General features: G+C 61.4%; 1 protein-coding gene across 4 annotated transcripts in view; it reads right to left on the reverse strand.

Annotated features, from left to right (window-relative positions):
* The window catches only part of RAI1 (retinoic acid induced 1), a 78,485-nt gene that overhangs the window by 13,613 nt on the left and 45,011 nt on the right, over positions 1-19,861 (reverse strand). The window contains exon 1 of one of the 4 annotated variants that reach the window (XM_063343295.1): positions 11,126-11,148. The exons of 2 other annotated variants lie outside the window; for them this stretch is intronic. The gene's annotated coding sequence lies outside the window, so the exon portion shown is untranslated. Of the gene's footprint in view, positions 1-2,847; positions 2,951-11,125; positions 11,149-19,861 lie in introns of those variants that run through there. One more of the 4 variants, XM_063343294.1, reaches the window with a different exon arrangement.

Genomic DNA, 19,861 nt, shown 5'->3' on the forward strand with positions numbered 1-19,861 from the left:
ACGCGGTGCATGGGGCTGACGCGGTAGATGGGGCTGACATGGTGCATGGGGCTGACGCAGTGCATGGGGCTGACGCGGTGCATGGGGCTGATGCAGTGCATGGGGCTGACATGGTGCATGGGGCTGACGCAGTGCATGGGGCTGACGCGGTGCATGGGGCTGATGCAGTGCATGGGGCTGACATGGTGCATGGGTCTGACGCGGTGCATGGGGCTGACGTGGTAGATGGGGCTGACATGGTGCATGGGGCTGACGCAGTGCATGGGGCTGACGCGGTGCATGGGGCTGACATGGTGCATGGGGCTGACGCAGTGCATGGGGCTGACGCGGTGCATGGGGCTGACGCAGTGTATGGGGCTGACGCGGTGCATGGGGCTGACGCGGTAGATGGGGCTGACATGGTGCATGGGGCTGACGCAGTGCATGGGGCTGACGCGGTGCATGGGGCTGATGCAGTGCATGGGGCTGACATGGTGCCTGGGGCTGCCGCGGTGCACGGGGCTGCCGCGGTGCCTGGGGCTGGTGCCGGGATCTGAGCCGGGGCACCGCGCGGCGCTGCCAGGCCAGCGCAGCCCTGCAGCTGCAGGCGCCTGCCTGTGCAGTGGCTCACAGCCTGCCTGCTGCTCAGGAGGATTTGTGCTGCGTGGCTGGGTTTGGTGTTATTTTCCTCCCCCCGCCATCCCTCCTTCCTTCTCTGCCTTTTCCCCTTTCCTCCCCCTTCCCTTTGGCTGGCAGGGACACGTCAGGGCTGGATCCGGAGCCCTCTGAAGGCCACCCAGGACTTTCCATGGCAGAGGACCCTCGGTAAGCACCCAAGACCCCCAACGCCTCCGCCCTGGGGGCAGCAAGCATTCCCCGACCCCCCGCATCCCGGCCTCGCTTCCCAGCTGCTGCTCATCCAGCGGGGCCTGATCCAAGGGCCCCCAGCCCTGCTGCTCCTCCGGCTGCTCCCTCCTCGCCTTTGCTGCTGCGCCATCAACAAGGACTCAAGCGACTAAAAATAGCAGCGTGCTCTCACAGGGGGATGCTTCGCCAGCGGAGCAGCGCTGGCACCGCGGACCACCCCAAAACCCCTGCAACAAACCCTCTCCCAGCCCTTGCCCCCCCACCCAGGGGTGCAGTGAGGTGGCATCGGGGTGGGGGGCAAAGAGATGGACACGCACCCTCCCCCCTGGCCCCAGTTGGTGGCTCTCAGTGCGGGGGGAGTAACCGCCTATCAAGGAGCGTCAGCTCCAGATTTGTTTAATTGCGAGCTGGTGGAGTTTAAAGAAACCCTTTCTGGCCGGCTGCCACACCGCAAACTGCTCCGGAGAATTTGATTATTAAGGGAGGAGAGAAAAGGAGAGGTTGGAAGGGAGCAGGAGCGGGGGTCAGGGTCTGTGGGACAGCCCAGGAAAGGGCATCCTGCCCCAGGAGCTGGGAATGAGAGGAGCTGGGGGGACGGACGGACAGACAGACCCCCCGGCAGTGCAGAGGGACCCGTGGGGCTGGCCTGGGGCAGGTCAAACCCTACAGGGGGTTGTGGAGCTGCCACTGTCCGTCCGTCTGTCCCTGCACCCCACGGATGCCCCTGCGGTGCCCGGCACCGGGCGATAGCACCCAGCTCGGAGGGGGTGGGCACCCCTGGTTGGGCGCATCAATGCCTCCCCCCAATGCACCCTCTAGTGCCCCCCGTTAATGCCCCCTCTCTCCAGTGCACCCCGTTAACGCACCCTCCCTCCAATGAGCCCCTTCAATGCACCCTCTCTCCAACGTACGCCGCCAATGCCCCCTTTCTCCAATGCACCCTCTTAACGCTCTCCCCCCCTTGATGCACCCTCTGTCCCATGCACCCCGATAATGCTCCCTCCCCCAACGAACCCCTTTGATGCATCTTCACTGCACCCCCCCTTAACGCACCCTCTCTCCAGCGAACCCCGTTAATGCACCTTCCCTCCAATGAACCCCTTTCATACACCCACTCTCCAATGCACCCCGTTGATGCATCCTTCCCCCAGCGAACCCCTTTCATATACCCTCTCCCTAACGAACCCCTTTAATTCCCCCTCTCTCCAGTGCACCTCGTTAATACATCCTTCCCCTAATGAACCCCTTTAACACACTCTCTCTCCGATGCACCCCACTAACCCACCCTCTCCCCAGCGAACCCCTTTAATACGCTCTCTCTCCATCCCCCCCCCTTAATACACCCTCTTTCCAATACACCCCATTAAAACACCCTCTCCCCAATCCATCCCCCCCCCCCGCCCCCAGCACCACCATCTCCCACACCACCAACGCTCCATCCCAGTGCAGCGACGTGGGGGGCCGGGGGGCGATATGGTACCCACAGGGCAGACCCCAACCCACTGCTTTCCCCCATCACCGCGTGTCCGTCCCCCCCCACCCCCCATTTCGGCGCTCAGCCGACCGGAGCAGCTGTTCCCTGCACACTTCACTTGCCCGCAGATGATGATAAATGGAGCTGGGGCTGCGCCGCCCATTGCGCGGGGGTGGGCGGATGCGGGTAGCGAGGAGGAGGAGGGATGGGGTCCCCATCCCCTGCAGCGCCCCCCCCCCCACCCCAGATCACGCTGCTCCTCCCATCCAGCTGCTGGGGAATTCCCTGGGCAGGTCCCCCCACCCCCGCTCCAAACCCTCCCAAAGGGGGTTCCCATTGCAATTCCCATGACAATGGGGTGGTTGTATCCCATTGCAATGGGGTGCAACCCCATCTGGTCGATGCCCCATTTCGGGGGCACAGTCCTCCATCCCTGGCCCCTCCACCAGCTCCTCCCCAGCAAGGAATTTTACTCGGGGAAAAAAAAAACCCAACACATCGCCTGCGAACCGCACTCATGACTCAACGTTTCTGCTGGCCCCGGTTCCTCCGGCGCTTGCCAGGGGAAGCCCGTGGCCTCCTCAACCTCATCTCCTCGCATGGAAATCCGGCTCATCCGCCAGCTCCATCCTCTCTCCCCTTGGTTTTTCTTCCTTTATTTTGGAGGGGGGGGTGTGTGGAGGTTGGGGGGGTGGGTTGGGTCCCTGATGTCAGGGCTGGGAGGTTGGCAGAGGGTTGGGCTGGGGAGGATGGGGAGGCTCTGAGAGTCAGCGGGAGTTGCTGTGTTTTTTCTCGCTGCTGGAAAATGCCAGCTGGCAGGAAAGGATTTGAAAAGCAAGGGAGGTAAAAAAAAAAAAAAAAAAAAAAGGAAAAGGAAAAGAAGAAAAAGAAGAGGAAAAAGGGAAAAAAAGAAAAGAAAGGAAAAAAGAAAAACAAAAAAGAAAAAAAACAAGAAAAAAGAGAAAAAGAGAAAGAAAAAAGGAAAAAGAAAAAAGAAAAAAAAAACACAAGGAAAAAGGAAAAAAGAAAAAACAAGGAAAAAAGAAAAACAAAAAAAACCAAGGAAAAAGAAAAAAGGAAAGAAAAGAAAAAAGGGGGGAAAAAAGAAAAAAGCAGAGAAAAAAGGAAAAAAAAAAAGAAAGAAAAAGAGAAAAAAAGGCTGGAGGCTCACAGCAAAGCAGATGCTCAGCCTGAGCCTTCCTGGTTAAATTCCCTCTTCGGCAGGGAAGCGCGCTCCGGAGTAGAATTCTTCACTGGAGATAACATGGAGGGAGGGTGCCGCGTGTTCCCGCTCCCCGGCACGGGGATTGACATCAACCTTGAGGCGCTGGCGGGGGGAGGAAAACAAGCCCGTCGTGAGGCTGGAAATACGGCTGAGGTTAAGGAGGGCCCCGGCTCTCCCAGCCTTCCCTCCTAAATCCTGCCGCACACCCGCCTGCAGCTGCCGGCGCGGGCAGACGGCGGCAAGGACGGGCAAAACGAGCCTGTTCCGGGGGCAGCGAGGGACACACCGCGGCAGTGGGGCAGCCATGGGGCAGCCACTCACCGCCATGGTGACCTTCAGCCAACCCTCCAGCCTCCAAACAAGCGAGCGGTGCGGTGCCGACGCGGTGCCGGCGCGAGGCGACAGCCTGGCCGGGTCTCCGCACACTCCCGTTTTTCTTCTCTACTCATTTTCTGCCGGACGGGTCGGGATCCTTCTTCCTTCCTTCCTTCCCCCCTCCCTCCCCTCCCACTCTCAGCCTGACTCCCTTCAATTCCGATAATAATTCACCACTCCAATCATTACTGCGACCACTAATATTACCCCCCCTCCCTCTCCCACGCCCCTTTGCCCCCTGCCTCAGTTTCCCCTTGAAGCCAGACAGAAACCGCATCCCTGCAAGGAAACCGGGGGGGAACGGCGCAACCGGAGCGATGCTGGCAATCGCCGCCGGTGATGAAGCGTGGCTCTGCGGCACTCCGGATGCGGCCCGTCGGCCGTGCCACCCGGGGCCGACGCCGGCTGATTGCTGGCAATATTTCGTGCATTGCTCGTATGCAAATCGCCGGCGAGACCCTCCCCGCAGAGCAGACGCCCAACCGCTCGCTCATTGGCATGGCCACTGGACAAGCTGCTTCGTTCAGCCTGTATAAAGAAGATGCTGGTTCGTTACGGGGAGGGGAGCGAGTGCCAGACCCCCGGGGCACTGCGGGACCTCCCTCGCTGGGCCAGGAAAGCAGGATGCTCCACGGCATCCTCCCCGGTGATGCTGAGGCCCCGCGGGGTTCATGCCTCTTGTAACAAAAATAAAAGCAAATAAAAGCTCTCCCAAGGACGGGAGAGCGAATAGACCCTCGTCCGGGTCCCGGATCCGCCCTGCACAGGGCTGTCTTGTGAGCTGGTTGCTCATGGATGCTGCAAGGGGATGCAGTTCAACCGCGAGGCTGCGCTCCCTGGGGAACGCAATGGGGATGGCTCACGGTCCCCGCACTGTGCTGGCCCACGGGCGCCCACCGAGCCCCCCGGCCCAGCAACACCACGCCAAACGCGGTGGCGGGACCTGGCACCTGCCCAGCACCGCAGCTCGGAGCTGGGCTGTACCCCCACGGGGAACCTGGCTGGGGTGGGACCGTTCTCCAGCCGTGCCTCAGTGTCCCCACCTCCGGGATGGCCTGGCTCTGTGTGCGGTGTCGGGGCTCCCGTTCCCAGCCAGCACCACCGGGCTGGGAAATGCTGGATCGGGATCATGGGGACAGAGCCGGCTCGTGCCGGGGTCTCAGACCTCCTGCCCCGGCAGGTGTCTCCATTCCCAGCAGGCCTGGAGACCCCCAGGGTGACAGGTGGCCGTCACGCCCAGGACATCGCCAGCTCTCCCAGAGTCCATCCCCTCTGGCTTCAGCAGGTTGGGCTCTGCCCCGGCCACAGCCAGTTTCTCCCCAAAAACTTTCAGGAAATTCACACTGTGGAGGCCGACACCAGCTGCTGCAGGATGGCCATTGACCGACCGGCAAGGGATGGATCCTGGCACCCAGCTGCATCCCGGCTCCCTCCCAGGCTCCTGCTCCCTCTCCGGGAGGCAATGGGGCTTTGCCACCAGTGCTACCGTGTCCCTGCCATGTCCCCTCCGTGCTGATGGGCACATGGGGACATTTATGCCCATGGTTTAGATGAGCATTATTAAATATTACCAGTGGTCCCAGCCCCATTGAGACCCCTTTGCTGGGACGGACGGTTACGGGGGGCATCACCCCGTCCCCCCTTTGCCTTCCCGAGGTCAGGTTTCGCGGCATCTCCTGCCTTTGCTTTTGCGGCAGCCGCTCCGTCGTGCGGAATCAACCGCCCAAGTCGGGGACGCAGCGACCACTGGCTCCCCACCGCCGGCACGGCAAACCTCCCCCCGCCCCCCACTCCGGTCACAGGCACCCCGTGGATGCTGCGCTTTGGCGTCTGCCTGCAGACAGGTCTGTCCAACGGAGATGAATTTGGCTGCGTCGCTGCCAGGCTCTGCCCTCTAAGTCATCTCCCGCCAGCAGCAGACAGCTCGGTAATGAAGCGTAATGCTCCGACACTCCCCTGAGTGACAGTGGCCAGCACCGGCTGCGTCCCGGCGGCTCGGCACGGCCTCCTCCGCCTGCTGGGGGGGCAAAGAGAAGGGGGAAAAATGAGCAGCCCCTTGCCACGAGCAGGGCTGGAGGCTGCGGAGCAGCAGCACATCTCCCAGCCGGCATCCCCGGCTGGACCTCTGCTAGGAGATGCCGCGCAGGAATCCCCCGGGAAAAATCAAAAAAAAAGAATAAAAAGGGCTGGAAAAAGATAAATCGAGGTAAAAAAAATAGAATAAAAGGGGTCTGAAAAAAATAAATCGAGGTTCGATGTCGTGCGATAAATTATTTCGGTATTATACATTCAACCGTCTCCAAAACCTGAAGACAAATACTGGGGCAGGTGAGCTGGGGAAGCAGATTTCCAAAGGCCTTCTCCTGGTTCCCGGTTATTGACTCTGTCAATCACCGTGGGCACCATCCCAACCTTTCGCACCCCGCAAAATCTGCCTGCTCCTTTTGTTCCTGCCGAAAAAAACAGGGAGGGGGGGAAAGGGGAGGGGAGAGGAATTTGGGGCAGGGAACTTCCAAAAGGGATGATTAAGGAGTTAATCTGCCTGAAATAGATAAGGAGCTTAGAGCCGCTGGTATTTGACTGTCCAAGTTTGGATTCAGTGTGTCTTAAACACTGGCTGGAATGTACTTAGATATGACCAAAGTACATGTCCCCCCGAGGAATTACCAGGTTGCCAATTAGATTTGCTTCCCAGATTCACTCAAACCTTCACAAGCTTCTTCAGAGCAGGAAAATTGCTGCCTGTCCCCGGGGAGGCGGCGGAGCAGCCGCTGCCGCCCGGCCCCGCAGCCGGCACGGCGCAGCAGAGCTGCTGGTGGCATGGGGACAGCCACCGGGATTTGCGGGAAGGCGGCACAGCCGGGGCGATGGCGAGACCAGGATGCCTGTGCCGGGGCACCGGGACACAGGGCACGGCTTGGCAGGAGCTGCTGGAGGGGTTTGGGTGGGTTTGGGTGCTCGGGATGTAGGTGTGAGCCTCGCCGCGGTCACGGCTCAGCACTGGGGATGCCTGTGTGCCGGTTGGGCTCCCACCGGACCAGGCTCAGCATCCTGAGAGCTGGGACTCTCCCTGCCTCCAACCAAGCTCCCGGTGCTGCCACGCAGCCAAATCCAACCCAAACTACCCCAACCTGGCTCCACCAGAGCCATCCCGGCCTCCAGGCACAGGGCACAACGCAGAGCGGAGCCGCGACGCCGCACGGGGAAGGCGAACAAGCACCGGCGGCGAACACCTGGCTCCTGGTCCCTGAGCTCATCATGAACCCGATGCTCAGGACAGCGAGACCCAGTGCCTGTCCCGGGGGTGCCCACCTGGGGGACACAACTACAACCAGCACCGGGGCAAAGTGGCAGTAGAAAAGCATCCTCTGCAAAAACATAGAATGGTTCAGGTTGGAAGGGACCTTAAAGATCATCTCGTTCCACCCCCCTGCCCTGGGCAGGGACATCTCCCACCAGCCCAGGTTGCTCCAAGCCCCCTCCAACCTGGCCTTGAACCCCTCCAGGGATGGGGCAGCCACAGCTTCTCTGGGCAACCTGGGCCAGGGGTTCACCATCCTCACAGGAAAGAATTTCTTCCAAAAACATAGAATCACAGAATCATTTAGGTTGGAAAAGACCCGTGGGATCATCGAGCCCAACCATCAACCCCACTCTACAAAGTTCTCCCCTACACCGTATCCCCTAACACCACATCTCTCCAGCCATTTATTTTAACTACCCCGTTCCCATCCTCGTTATTTACGGTGCTCCCTAACATGATGACGAAAGTCATGAAGTCTGGGGGTTGCATCACCATCATGGAGGGAGGACCATAATGGGGGACACCCCCCCTCATCGGCTCCTGCCCGCCAACACGCAGGTGCCGAGCTCCTCGCCTATCCCAGCAGCGCGGCCGGGCTGCGCTCGCTAAATCCGAGCTGGGTTTCTCTGCTGGCATCCCAATCCAGTGGAAAGGCATCGGGAGTTTCTCTACTGGCATCCCAATCCCATGGAAAGGCGTCGGGAGCGATACCGCGTCTCACCGGGCCGGTCTCGGCATCGCCGGAGCGGCGGCGGCGGCGTGATGGAAAGTTGCTGGAACATCAGCTTCGGATGCCGAGTCCTGGTAACAGTTGCTATGTGAAACATTCAGAGGTGGAATTTACTGTCACGGTTAATAATAGATGAAGGTTTTAGAATTTTTGATGCTTTACATTTTAAGCCGTTTGATTTATAATGTTTCAGAAAAGGAGGGGAGAGGCTGGGGGGCGGGGGGAAAGGCAGGAGCCAAACGGCAGCGCGTGGTAAAGACGCCGAGCGGGGAGGCGGGCGGGGGGCTCCATCCATGGGGAGACCCCCCACCACGGCCATCGGGACAGGGCCTCCCCACCAAGCACCGAGACCAGGGAGCATCCCTGCGGAAAACCGGGACGCGATTAGGACCGAGCCCCTCAATCACCAGCTTGCACTTCATTTTTCTTTTTTTTTTTTTTTTCCTTTCCCCTTAAATCGCTGCATCTCTTCTCATTCTGCCCGCGCGCCCCCGCCGGTGTTTTTATTCCGGCGGGTTGCTGGGTTATTTACTTGCTGGCACTCCTCTCCCCTTCTTGCAGGTGTATTTCAAGTAGGCTCCTTAAATAGCAGCGAGCCGCGCGCCCGCGGCGGTGCGCGCTGGGTTGTGCTGATTAGCAACACGCTGCCAAAAAAAAAAGAAGGGTCTTATTTCCCCACCGAGCCGCTGCCGTGTCTGCTCCGGGCCTCAGCTCTCCGTTCTGGAAGGCAGCAGCGAGCACCGGGCAGCACGTGAGGGATCTCGGTGTGCCTTGGTGTCCCTCAATGTCCCTTGATGGGCTCCAAAGCAGCCCAGTGCTTGGGATGGTTGCAGCTCCGGTACCTTGCTCCAGCTTCTCCCAAATCCTGGAGCATCCCAACATCCCAAACGTGCGTGATCAGGAGGATTTAATCCCAGCCCAGCTCTCTCTCAGAGGAGAGAAGGACCCAACATCTCTGCTACCAGCGCTGGGCACGCAGGGATGTCTTGACAATGAGGGGGGCGGGATGAGAGGGGTTTTCCCTCTGCTCCCCCAGACCAAGAGAGGTGCCGCGGTGCAGAGGCCAGGAGCTGCGTCGCGATGCTGCCGGGACGACTCAAAGCGGGGAGGATGAGGGGGCTGGAGCCGGGCGGCTGGAGCATCCCCCTCGCACACCCAGAGACATCCCAGTCCTAACCATTCCATGACTCCCACCAAGGCCCCAGGTGGACACGGGGGCTGCCGGATCCCAGGAGGTGGCTGGGGTACACCCCCCACCACCAGCACCATCCAGCCCCTCTGAGGCCCGCCGTTTTCCCCCAGGATTGGGGATTCCTGGGGTCCTGGGCCGAGCCGCCCCATGATGTCTCAATCAGGGCTTGTGCATCGCCCCATTCACGTACACGCAGCCTGGCCGGAGCTGACAACAATTTCTTTACAAAGCTGCTTTGATACACGGGGTAGCTCACCCTAACGAGGAGGGTTATTCCACAAAGATCTGTTACTAACGGGCTCAGGGCCGGCAGCACCCGCGGGCAGACGCCTGCTGCCAGAACCAGCCCCGCGATGCACCCCGCTCTCCCCCAGCCACGCGGTCCCCACCGGATTCGCACCCGCCGCTGAGCCGGTGCTGGCGACCTCCAGCTTGGTGGGCTCCCACCGGGCTCCCGGTAAGATCCCGATGTTCCCATGTCTCTGCCGGCTGCCTCTCTGCGATAAAACCGCTTGCAGGTCGAAAAACGCAACCGCACGGCACGTCTTGGCGTGGAAACCATTCAACCCTTCCCAAAAAGCAGCTCCACAAAAGGAGATTGAGGCCAGAGCAGCTCCGGCATCCTCCGGTACCCACGAGGTCCCTGCTTGGAACACCAAACCCCTGGATGTCCCCCACCGTGCCGGAACCCGCTCTCCACCACGGCCCCGACCGAAGACACCGCTCCTGCCGGGCACAGGCTCAGCCACCGCCGCGGCTGCCAGCCATCAGCCCGTCATTGCCACAACCCCCTTATCAAAAAAACATAAAAGGGCTTTAAAACCCGGGACTCCCCCAAGAGCAAGTCCCTCCTTGCAGAGCCCCGACAAATTCGGTGCACCGGTTCCTCCCTGCCACTCCCCCCTCCTTTGGCCCCCTCCGGGGACCCCCCGTTAACGGCGGGTGCCTCGTTAGCCAGCGCCGTGCCGGCGATTGGCTGAAACTCGTTTGCGGCGTCAAGCAGCTCTGCCCCAGACACCTTCTCATACGACCGGAGGCGCAGTACGTCCCAGGGCACTGTCACAATATATTAAGACGCGGCGCTAAAAATAAGCAATGGCAAAAAATAAGCAAGGAAATCGCAGTCCCTGCCTGCCCCTGCCGGCCTCGCGCGGGTAGAGCCCCCGTCGCCACACGCGAGCTGGGGAAGCACGCCAGGAAAAGAGAGGATTTTGCTGGGTTTTATTAAAACGACGCCTTTTTCCCTTCCCTCCACCCCCGTCCGCAGCCTCACCCAGGGAGCGAGCCCTGCGGTGACACACAGGACTTGGTGACAAATCATCCCGGGGGAAGGGGGGGGTATTTCTCCACACGCTGGTGGTTCAGGGCAAGAACGGATCCCTCGCCCACCCCACGCAGCCAAAGATGGGGCTCTGCTCCCCATCAGGGCCACCCCTGGGGCTACAGAGCCGGGAGCCACGGGTGCAGCACCATGTGCCCAGCCACGGTTTGCCGTCGAAGGATGGCTGGGTTTTGGCCAGCCCTGTGTTACCCAACGCCCAGGCGGGTGCCCCGTGGCCGTCCCCATCCTGGCAGCTCCCCAGCAGCGTATACCCATCTGCAAACACCCCGTGTTCCCCACTCGCTGCTACCCGGGCAGGCGAGCACCGGTGCGGCGCAGCCCACGGGATGGGAACTGGGAGCATCTCTCCCCCGGGGATGCATTTTGCACCGGAGCACCCGAGGAAGAGGCAGACACGGGCAAGAGGCTGCCTGCACCCATCCCGCTGCCTGCACCCATCCCGCTGCCTGCACCCCGCGGGGTCCCATCCTCTGGGCCGGGTCCCGTGGGGACATCGGAGGGACCAGCGGGGACACAGTCCCTGTCTCTGGGAGATGAAAGGGCAGCTCCAAGCTCGGGGACGGCTCCATGCCTCCAGCCGAAGACGTGAGGCCGCCCTGCTGCCTCGGCTGCGGCTGGAACGAATGCATGCACATACCTCTGCCCCGGCACGGGTGTTTGCTCTTCTCTTCCGCGGCTGTGATTGATTAAAGGATCAGGGACATCTGAGAATGGAGGCAGCAGCGGCAGCAGCAGAAGCAGCTCCCTTTGGACTTGGAGAGCTTCCTTGCCTGCTGCTTGCTGCTGCCGTTGCCTGTCAGGCAGCTTTTAATCAAGGTTTGCTTATATCTGCAAAGGCCTTTCCCAGAGGGATGAAGGGAGGAAAAGAGGGGGGGAGAGTATATTAACATGCCAGCCACCCTCCCTCTCCCTCTCCTTTGTTTATGGAGAGGGTCAGTGCTTGGAAACGGCTGGCGGGGAGGGGGAAAGGCGCTTTGGGGGTGCCGGTGGCACGGTGCGGCTCTCGGCAGGTCCGGGTACCGCGGTGTGGCTGCGGGTAGGGAGGGCATCGGCACCCAGCTGGGATGCGCTTGGTGATGGCAACGGTGCGTGGAGGGAGCAGGACCTGGTGGCCAGGGCTCGGCAGCTTCCTCCCGATGGCCCTGGACACGTGGCGCGTCCCCACGGGTGCTGCAACGGGCACAGCGGGGATGCAGGGACCAACCCAGCCACCCCCAAATGGGGGGTCTCAGCCTAGAGAGACCAGCACCGTTCGTTAGCCGAGACCAGCACCATCCATAAGCCGAGACCGGCCAGGTGCGGGGAACCCCGGCCCCTCCATCCCTCCCCCAGCCCCACGGAGATTTGGGGTCTCCCGTCCTTCAGCGGCACCGGGGCCACAGCCAGGAGCCCCGGGGTGGCCATGTCACCACATCCCATCTCCCTTCTGCGGCATGGGCTTGGGGAGCGACGCCGGGGCTACAGGGGGACCGACGCCTGCCCCAAACCTGCCCAGGGATGGGTTTACCCCACGACGTCGGGATTTCGGCACGGCACAGCCAGGCTGGGAGCATCCCCGGCAGCATCCGCCACCATCACCCGCTCCAGCCACCCACCGGAGCCCGCGCAAGCGGCGCAGGAGGACGGGTGACCCCCATCCCCGCGTCCCCCCCTTGAGCGGCGCGTCTGCCTCTGCTGCCATTCGCGCGCATCACTTAGGCTCTCCGTGTTATCTTATTGCTCAGCTAATGACCTGCTAAAAGTATTATGTGAAAAACCGCACTCTTAGCCAGCCATTAAACTGGTTAGGACCAGCGGGTCATGCTTTATTGCTTTAATAACTGAGTTTATGAAAGGTCGTCTCATAACTGATAACATGCATAATTTTTGTAACTTAATTAATGCTGCTAATATACTGGAGTCTCCATCAGCTGCTGTTGCAACTGATGTGCAGTTTGCATCCAAAGCGGGGCCGGGTTGCGTATCCCGGGCCAGGCTCTGCCCCGCCGTCCTTGCCGGGCAGCACCCGCGGCGGGAGCATGGTGAGGATCCGCGCCGAAACCCTGCCGTGCCACTTTTCCGCATCGGAGCATCCTGTTCGGAAACGCTCCAGGCTGGGAAAGGGAATTGCTGTGAGCGGGCAGAGGGGGAACGGGGCCAAACCCCGGTTCCAAACACGGTGAGGCTGTAGAGGGGATTTCTTTGCTTCCCCGGTGCAGCAGCCCAGGGCGGACGTGGGACCTGCCACCAGGGAGAGTTTTGCCCCGGGACGGACCAAAAACCTCTGCGGGATGGGAGTTGCTCCAGCAATCCCGTACATCCCAGCCTGGAGTGAAAACTGAGCGAAGGAGCTCAGTGGGGATTTGGGGTTGTGCCCTGGGGGGGGGTTTCTCCTGGGAAGCCCAGGACCGACCCTGCTCCTGCCGGCGATGCCGCGGGCAGCCGGGCTGGCACAGGGCAGGCTCCCGGGTGCTGCGCATCAATCGCGGCCCCACGGAGGTAAATGTCATGGAGCCAAGTGCCTTTCTTCCCAGCGCTGTATTTTTTAAGGACAACCTCCTTGACAAGAACACATTTTTCTCATGAAAGGGGGTGTGTGTGTCGGGGGTGGGGGGGAAATAAAGAAGCAAACAACTTCTCCCCACCAGCCCCAGCACACACCTGGGGGGCTGAGTGTCTGCGGGGGAAGCTGGCAACCGGAGGCATTTTTCAGGCAGCGAAACCGGGCCCTTCCCTTGCAAAAGGAAAAAAAAAAAAAAAAAAGTAAAAAAAAAAAAAGTAAATAGGAGCCCAGGTGCATGCGGTGTGCAAGTCCCTGATATGCTGCCACCAGCAAATCTGGTGAGCTGCGAATCCCCGGCACCGCGCATCCAGCGCTGCAAATCCGAGCTGCTCCAGTCGCCTGCTTAGTTTTGCAAATTCTTTCCTGCTGGCTGAGAAAAGCCAATATGTCTGCTGCTCCCGCTCCAGCGCAATAATTGTTCAGCGCTGGTTATCATCCTGCCAGAAAGGCACGAGCTACCGCTGGGGCACTCTGCTTGCTGTAAATGCAGCTAGATGATTTCCTAGCAAATGCAAGTTTTCCAAGGAAGTGGGTGGAATCTGCTTGTCTCTGATTAGACAGCTTGGGTTTTTGTTTTCCTGGTGCTTTAGAGAGAGAGAGAGAAAAAAAAAAAAAAAAAAGAAAAAAAAAAAAAGGCATAAAATATGTAGCTTTCCATCCCCTCTGCCCTGAAACACAGGCTCGCACGCATCCCGGCGATGGTCCCCCTGGGAGGCGCAGCTTTGCCCACACTCTGAGCAATGATCCTGTGGAATGAGGCTATGATCTTTCATCAATCATCGCCGAGCGCTTCTCCCTCCCGCGCCCGCTCCCCGGGCTGTGCCCGCTGCGAGCGTACGGCCCCGCGTCTCCGCTTCCCCTCCTCGCCTCCAAAATCCAAAGGGTGCGGGGTTCGCACACGCAGCCCCCCCAACCCCATTGCCCGTGAAGGCAGGACCCTGCTCGGGGCTGGGGGGACACGGTGCGGCCCCTCTGCCACCCTCCCAGCTCAGCACGATCGAGGGATGCTCAGGAGGGGACGCGGGATGCCGGGGAGCCCTTCCAGAAGGAGAGGCTGCTCATAGGCAAGGTGAATCCCGAATCCCGGGGCAGCATCCAGGCTAAGCGGGATGCTGGCAGGGAGGTGGGATCAGGACAAGCCCTGAGGCTGCAGAGAGGCAGGGCTGCCTCCCCGCCCTTGCCAGGGGAGGAAAAATGACTTGAAATTAAGATTTCCTGATGTTTGGGGGCTTGGAGACCTTGACACCCCCTGCGTCCATCTGGCTCTTCCCCTCTCGCGGCGGCTCGCTCCCGCGTCCCCGTCTATCCGTGAATACCAATTATGGTTTAGGAGAATGTATATCTGAGATGTGCAAATACAAAAGGCAGGAAATAAAAGTCATCTCTTACTGAAGAGGAGAGGTAACCATGACTACCTGGGACCTCATTTAAAACTGTGCCGGCCGCAGGCTAAAAGGCAACGCTTCCTATTGTTACACACACGTTTATGGAACGCTTTGAAAACCCGTTTCTCCCCCCAAAACCAGCTGGGAAGTAAGAATGAAAACGAGAATTGGAGGGGGGCGGGAGGGGGGGGGAGAGGATGTAGAAGATATTTATTGGTGTTTGCGGGCTGGTTTTGCATCCCCCCCCCCGCCTCCGCCCCCCGCGCGAAACCAGCCGGCGAGCTGAAACTTCAAATGAGCAGCTCGGAGGGAGACGGAGCGCCAGCGGCTGCGGCATCGTGGCTCCGGCGCCACGTGGCAGCCGGCCGGGAGCCCGCGCGGCAGCGGCAGAGCCGCGGCTCGAGCGCTCGGAGAGAGATGCTCCCCGGGAGGGACGTGGGGAGCGAGCGAGCCCGCGAAGGGCTTCCGCCGCCGCGGGCGCTGCCAGGATGTGCCAGGGGCTTTGCGGGGAGCCGGGAGGAGCTGGTGGATCTCGGTGCCGGCCCCAGCCATGCTGCCTGCGGGCACAGCCTGTGGTCGGCGGGATCTTGGGGGTGCCATGGGTTCTGGAGCTTGGGATTACAAGGCCAACGACCAGGCAACTAAATTCCCCGTTTTTTGGTTCAAGAGCCATCCCACCTGCCGCACCAGCAGCGTGCCCCTCGCCAAGGCGAAGCCGTCGGGAATCAAGCCTGCGCCAGTGCTCACCCTTCCCCACCACCCCGCGAGCGGCCGCCGGGTCGCTGGGGTTTTGGGGACGCTGGGGTTTTGGGGACGGCTTTTCCCATAGGGGACAGGACTGGGATGGCCTCCCTGCATCAAACACAGCCAGCCCCTGCCAGGGAGGGATGTCCCGGCAAGGCCATCGGCGGGAGCCGGTGTCCCTGGAGAGGAGCCAGCGCGGGGCGCAGTGGGGAGCAGCCGCTCCATCGCACCTGGGCCCTTGGGAAGTGCCCGCAGTTCCCGGCTGGGAGACACCAGGTCCCTGCTCCAGCCGTACCCCGTCTGATGCAAGGAGCATGTGAGGAGGATCCACCTCCCTGCGCGCACAGATTTGCTGCACCCAAAGGAGGGATCAGTGCCGGCTGGCACCGTGCCGATTCCCCACCGGGATAAAGCCAATTCCCCACTGGAGTAAAACCCTGGGTGGGTCGGCGGGGGGACCAGCAGCCCTCCTCCCCGCCATCAGGCTGCCCATAAAGGGGAACCAGTGTAAAACCGGTGTAAAACTGGGCAGGATGGCGCAGGGGGAGGCACAGCAGCGGGGCCTGATCCAGCGCCTGCTGCCGTGTGGGTGCAGCGAGCACCGCTCCCCTCTGCGCCCTGTCCTTCGCATCCTCCCGAATCCCCGTCCTGCGGTGGGGGGGGACACAAAATGCCCTCCTGGCCCGGCGGGTCCGGGTGCCCCAGAGCCGCCCCTGCGCGGCTGGTCAACACACAGAACCGAACATGGTGCTCCTCTTCACCCCGGCATCCCCAGACGCCTGCCACAAGCTCCTGCCGGCAAAGCTGTCCCCTGCCCGCTGCCGGCACGGCCGTTGTCCCCTGTCCCCCCCTGCCAGCACACCGGACCCACACCTTAGGACCACACAACGGGGCTGCAGGCAGGAGCCCAAGCCAGGAATTATGGTCTGTACAAAAGACAATGACAGTGAATCTTGTTACTGGCTTTTCAGCAAACGTAATTCCTTTTTATTAGAAAATTAAAGGGTATGAAAAGCTTTCCAAAGCTGAAGAGCTGAAATGTGCTTTCATAAAATATGCGGCGTCTGATAAAACGGATTTGCTTGTCTGCCTGCCCCGGCCCCCTCCCCCTCCTGGTTATTATCCCTACCGGCAAGGTGATGCCTTTTGCCAAAACACCGATCCCGATGCAGCTGGCTCTCGCCCACGGAGACCTCTGGGGACCAGCGCTGGTCCCTGGCACCCTGGCCATCAGGCCACAAGGTCCCATGCAGCTCGTGCCTGTTTGAGGGTTGGCTTTGGGCTTTTTTTTAATCTAAATAAAACTCAGAAGGGCAGTTTTTCTCCGGGGTTGCAGGTAAAGGCTGATGACGATACAAACCATCACCCCAAACCCAGCCGTGAGGATGCAGCCATCGCAGGCAGGAGGAGAGGTGACGCCAGGTGATGGCGGACAGAAAGCGATGGATTCCCCCCCAGCCATTGCACAAAGAGCAACTATTAAAAACCTCCCGGGGAGCCCCCTCCCGAAGCGAAAGCCGTGTCCCCCCCGACATGCGCCGGCACCCAGCTGCGTGCAAGAGGTGCCGAGGACCTGCGAGCTGCCAGCACCAGCCAGCGGGTAGCTAAGGTAACCTGAGGAATCTCATTTTCTTCCCTTTAATCATTCACTCGCTCTGGCTTTTTCATCTTTCCGATGGACTGAGTCAACTTTCCAGGTTTGCGAGGTTAAAGGTTCCTCGGTCTCTCCTGCTCAGGCTTGCAGGGCCGGCACAGGGGACCGCGGCACCGTGGAGCGATGCTCGCAGGCAGTGCTGCCTCTTCCATCTTTCACGGGCAGAACACCCTCGCCAGCCCGAGGGCAGCAACGCCAGGACCTGGCTCGACCCTCTGGGGTCCATATTTCCTTTGCCAGGGTCAGTTCTGCCGCTGCAACTCCCTGGGGATGAACGGCAGCGGGATGCATCCGTCCCCACGCAGAGATCACCATGGCCCAGAGGTGGCGGATGGGGACCTCGCCGTGACCACCACGCTGGCAGGTGTGGGGCCAGCACCCGCTGACAGTGTGTCACCCTTGTCCTGGTGGACACTGGGGAGGTGAAACAATGTCCCCTGGGTGCCATCGCGGAGCTGATGCGGTGGCTGGGAGAGGACGTGGCAGCCCTGGCCACTGTCCCCAAGTGACTCCAGCCCCAGCAGGCAGCGAGGGGATGGCAGCACCACCGGCACGCCCCCGCTGCTGCGTGCGGGACAAGCCACTGGACACAGGGCCATGGGGCTGGTGGGGACGGGGACAGGGACAGGCACATCCAGACAGTTCCCTGCCACCATGCCAGTCACCAGCACCGCCGCCGCGGGGAGAAGCAACCCCAGCGGCATCACCGCTTGCGCCACGGCAGCGTGCGTCCCAGCCTGCCCCCTCCCTCCCCTCGCAAGCAAGCGTGCTGCGACCCAGCTACGGCGGCTTCTCCTTTCCACCCCATCCGCCCCGGCGGCTGCGGCCTCCCCGTGCCACCGGCAGCGCCGTGCATGTGACGCCTGGCCGGGCTATTACCACAGGAAGAGCTGTAACGCTACAGCAAACCTCCCCGCTCAGCCCTGCTACAAATCAGGGTCAGGCGGCAGCGCTGTTAGACAGAGCCTGCCGCTACGTGCTCCTGCTCCTAATGTCCTCCCCGGCACGCTTAATGGGGACGCGGAGGAGAGCGGCGCGGCGAGACGGCGGCTCGGCCCCGCTGCCCATCCGGGGGTTGCTGGCCTCCGGTCCGGCTCCCCCCGTAGCCGCACTGGGGCCAGCAGCGCCGAGGGTTAACGCCGGGGAGGCACAACCGGGGATGTTTTCTCCCCCAGGGCTGCTCCGGCTTTACCTTTAACATCTGCAAATGTGGTTAAAAGTTTGCCTGAGCCTATTTTTAGAGCCTCTCACCACATGCGATTTCTCCATCGTGAGACAGGAAACGCTGATGAGGTTGTTCGCCACGGAGCTGCTTTCTCCTCCCCGGATGGCCTCCGAGCTCCTCCGATCTGCGCGGTGCTGCCAGGCCGCCGGTCCCCACCTCCCAGCGAGGGGATCGCATCCTGCGGCGGCAGCCACGGCACGCCTGAGAGCCAGGAGGGCTGCCCGCATGCCACCAGCTTGCCCCGTGCCTCAGTTTCCCCAATGCAACAGCATTTTCACTGCCCACCCCGCTGCGGGGCTAAGGGCTCGGCGGCTGCATCATCTCCTCAACCACGGGATGCACTGGCAGCGGGCACGGGGGCTGCCAACAAAAAGACCCCGGTGGGGATGCCTACCACCCGCTCCTGTGCCCGCCGCCCCCCGCTGCTCGTCATCTCCCCGCCATCACGCTTCATACGAAATGCTATGGAGACGAAGCGGAGCCCGGCTGCCCCGTCGGGCACCGGCCCTTTCTGCCGCCTGTCACAGCCCCCGCGCCCGAAGACGTGGCGCGGGCCCGACAGCCCGCGAGCGCGGCTGCGGCTGGGCGGCGCGGGTACCTGCTGTTTGAATGTCAACACCTCATTTATACATCTTGATTGGCTCTCATCAGCCATGCTGCGTTACACCTGATTGCTCCGAGCCGGTGCGGGGTGCCAGACTGCAGCGCGTAATTTCATTTAATTGGCCCTCCATCCGAAGCAAAACAGAAATAGAGGAATAAAGAAACAATAAAGCATTCTCCCCCCTCCCCCCCCCCCCGCTAAAAAACATGCAAAATCTCTGCCCTTTTGGGGTTGATTTTATTTTGCGACCGTGAGCAGGCCGTGCCATGGGCTGTGGGAATCCCTTCCCGGCGGTGCCGGACCCCAGGCGAGCCGTGGGATGCTTTGCCACCCTGTGGGCTCGGCACGCTCATGCTCCCCCTCGGCCCACGACGAGCCCCGCGTTCCTGCCACGCTCGCCTGTGCTCCTTCTCCCGCCCGCTCTCGCAAACCACTGAGGCTGAAATTTCAATTAAGAAAGAGAAATAATTACCCGCCGCTCCACATTTCCTCTAAAATGGTAGCCAATGCCAGCAAGCCGAGTCACCGCCACCCGCCGCGTCCTGGCGCTTGCTGGCGGGCTGGCGTTCGGCTGACATTTCCAGGATAATGCTGGCCCAGCTGCTGCTCGCCGGTGGCCGCAACCGCAGCCATGCCGGGAGGCCAATGCCGTGCAGATGCTTGGAAGAGATGCTCGCGTCCTCGGTGAGAACGGGGACGCCATGAGCCCCCGCCGCCCTGGCGCAACCTTGTGCCGGGTCTGAACCCTCTGCCCGACGCTGCCTGCACCCGGCCATGCCCCAGGCTGGGGTCCCGGCCCCCTGCTCTCTGCTTGGCAGAGGTGACCCATGGTAATGCCCTGCCTCACCTCCTCCCAGCCCCGAGCCACACGCCGCGGGGAACCATGGTGCTGCCATCCCCGACAGGCTCCATGCACGGGGACGGGGTGCACGGGAGGGCAGGAACGAGAGGACGGGCAGCACCGGGGCGGGCAGCAGCCTCGGCTGCACTGGTGGCACTGCTGGCGTGTGGGGCAGCACTGGGGAAGGGCAGATGGACCCAGCTTTGGGAGATGTCCCCAGCTTGGGGACACCAGCGGTGTGGCTGTATCAGCCTCCCCGGCGGTGCTGCTCTGGGCAGATGCCCCAACCCCGCGCTCACCGGGGCACCTCGTGCCTGCCCACAGCTCCCGGGAACGTCTCTGCTTGTGTTCACCCCGATGATGATGTGCCAGAAACCA

Source organism: Chroicocephalus ridibundus, chromosome 8, assembly GCF_963924245.1.
Source record: "Chroicocephalus ridibundus chromosome 8, bChrRid1.1, whole genome shotgun sequence".
Taxonomy (NCBI): Eukaryota; Metazoa; Chordata; class Aves; order Charadriiformes; family Laridae; genus Chroicocephalus; species Chroicocephalus ridibundus.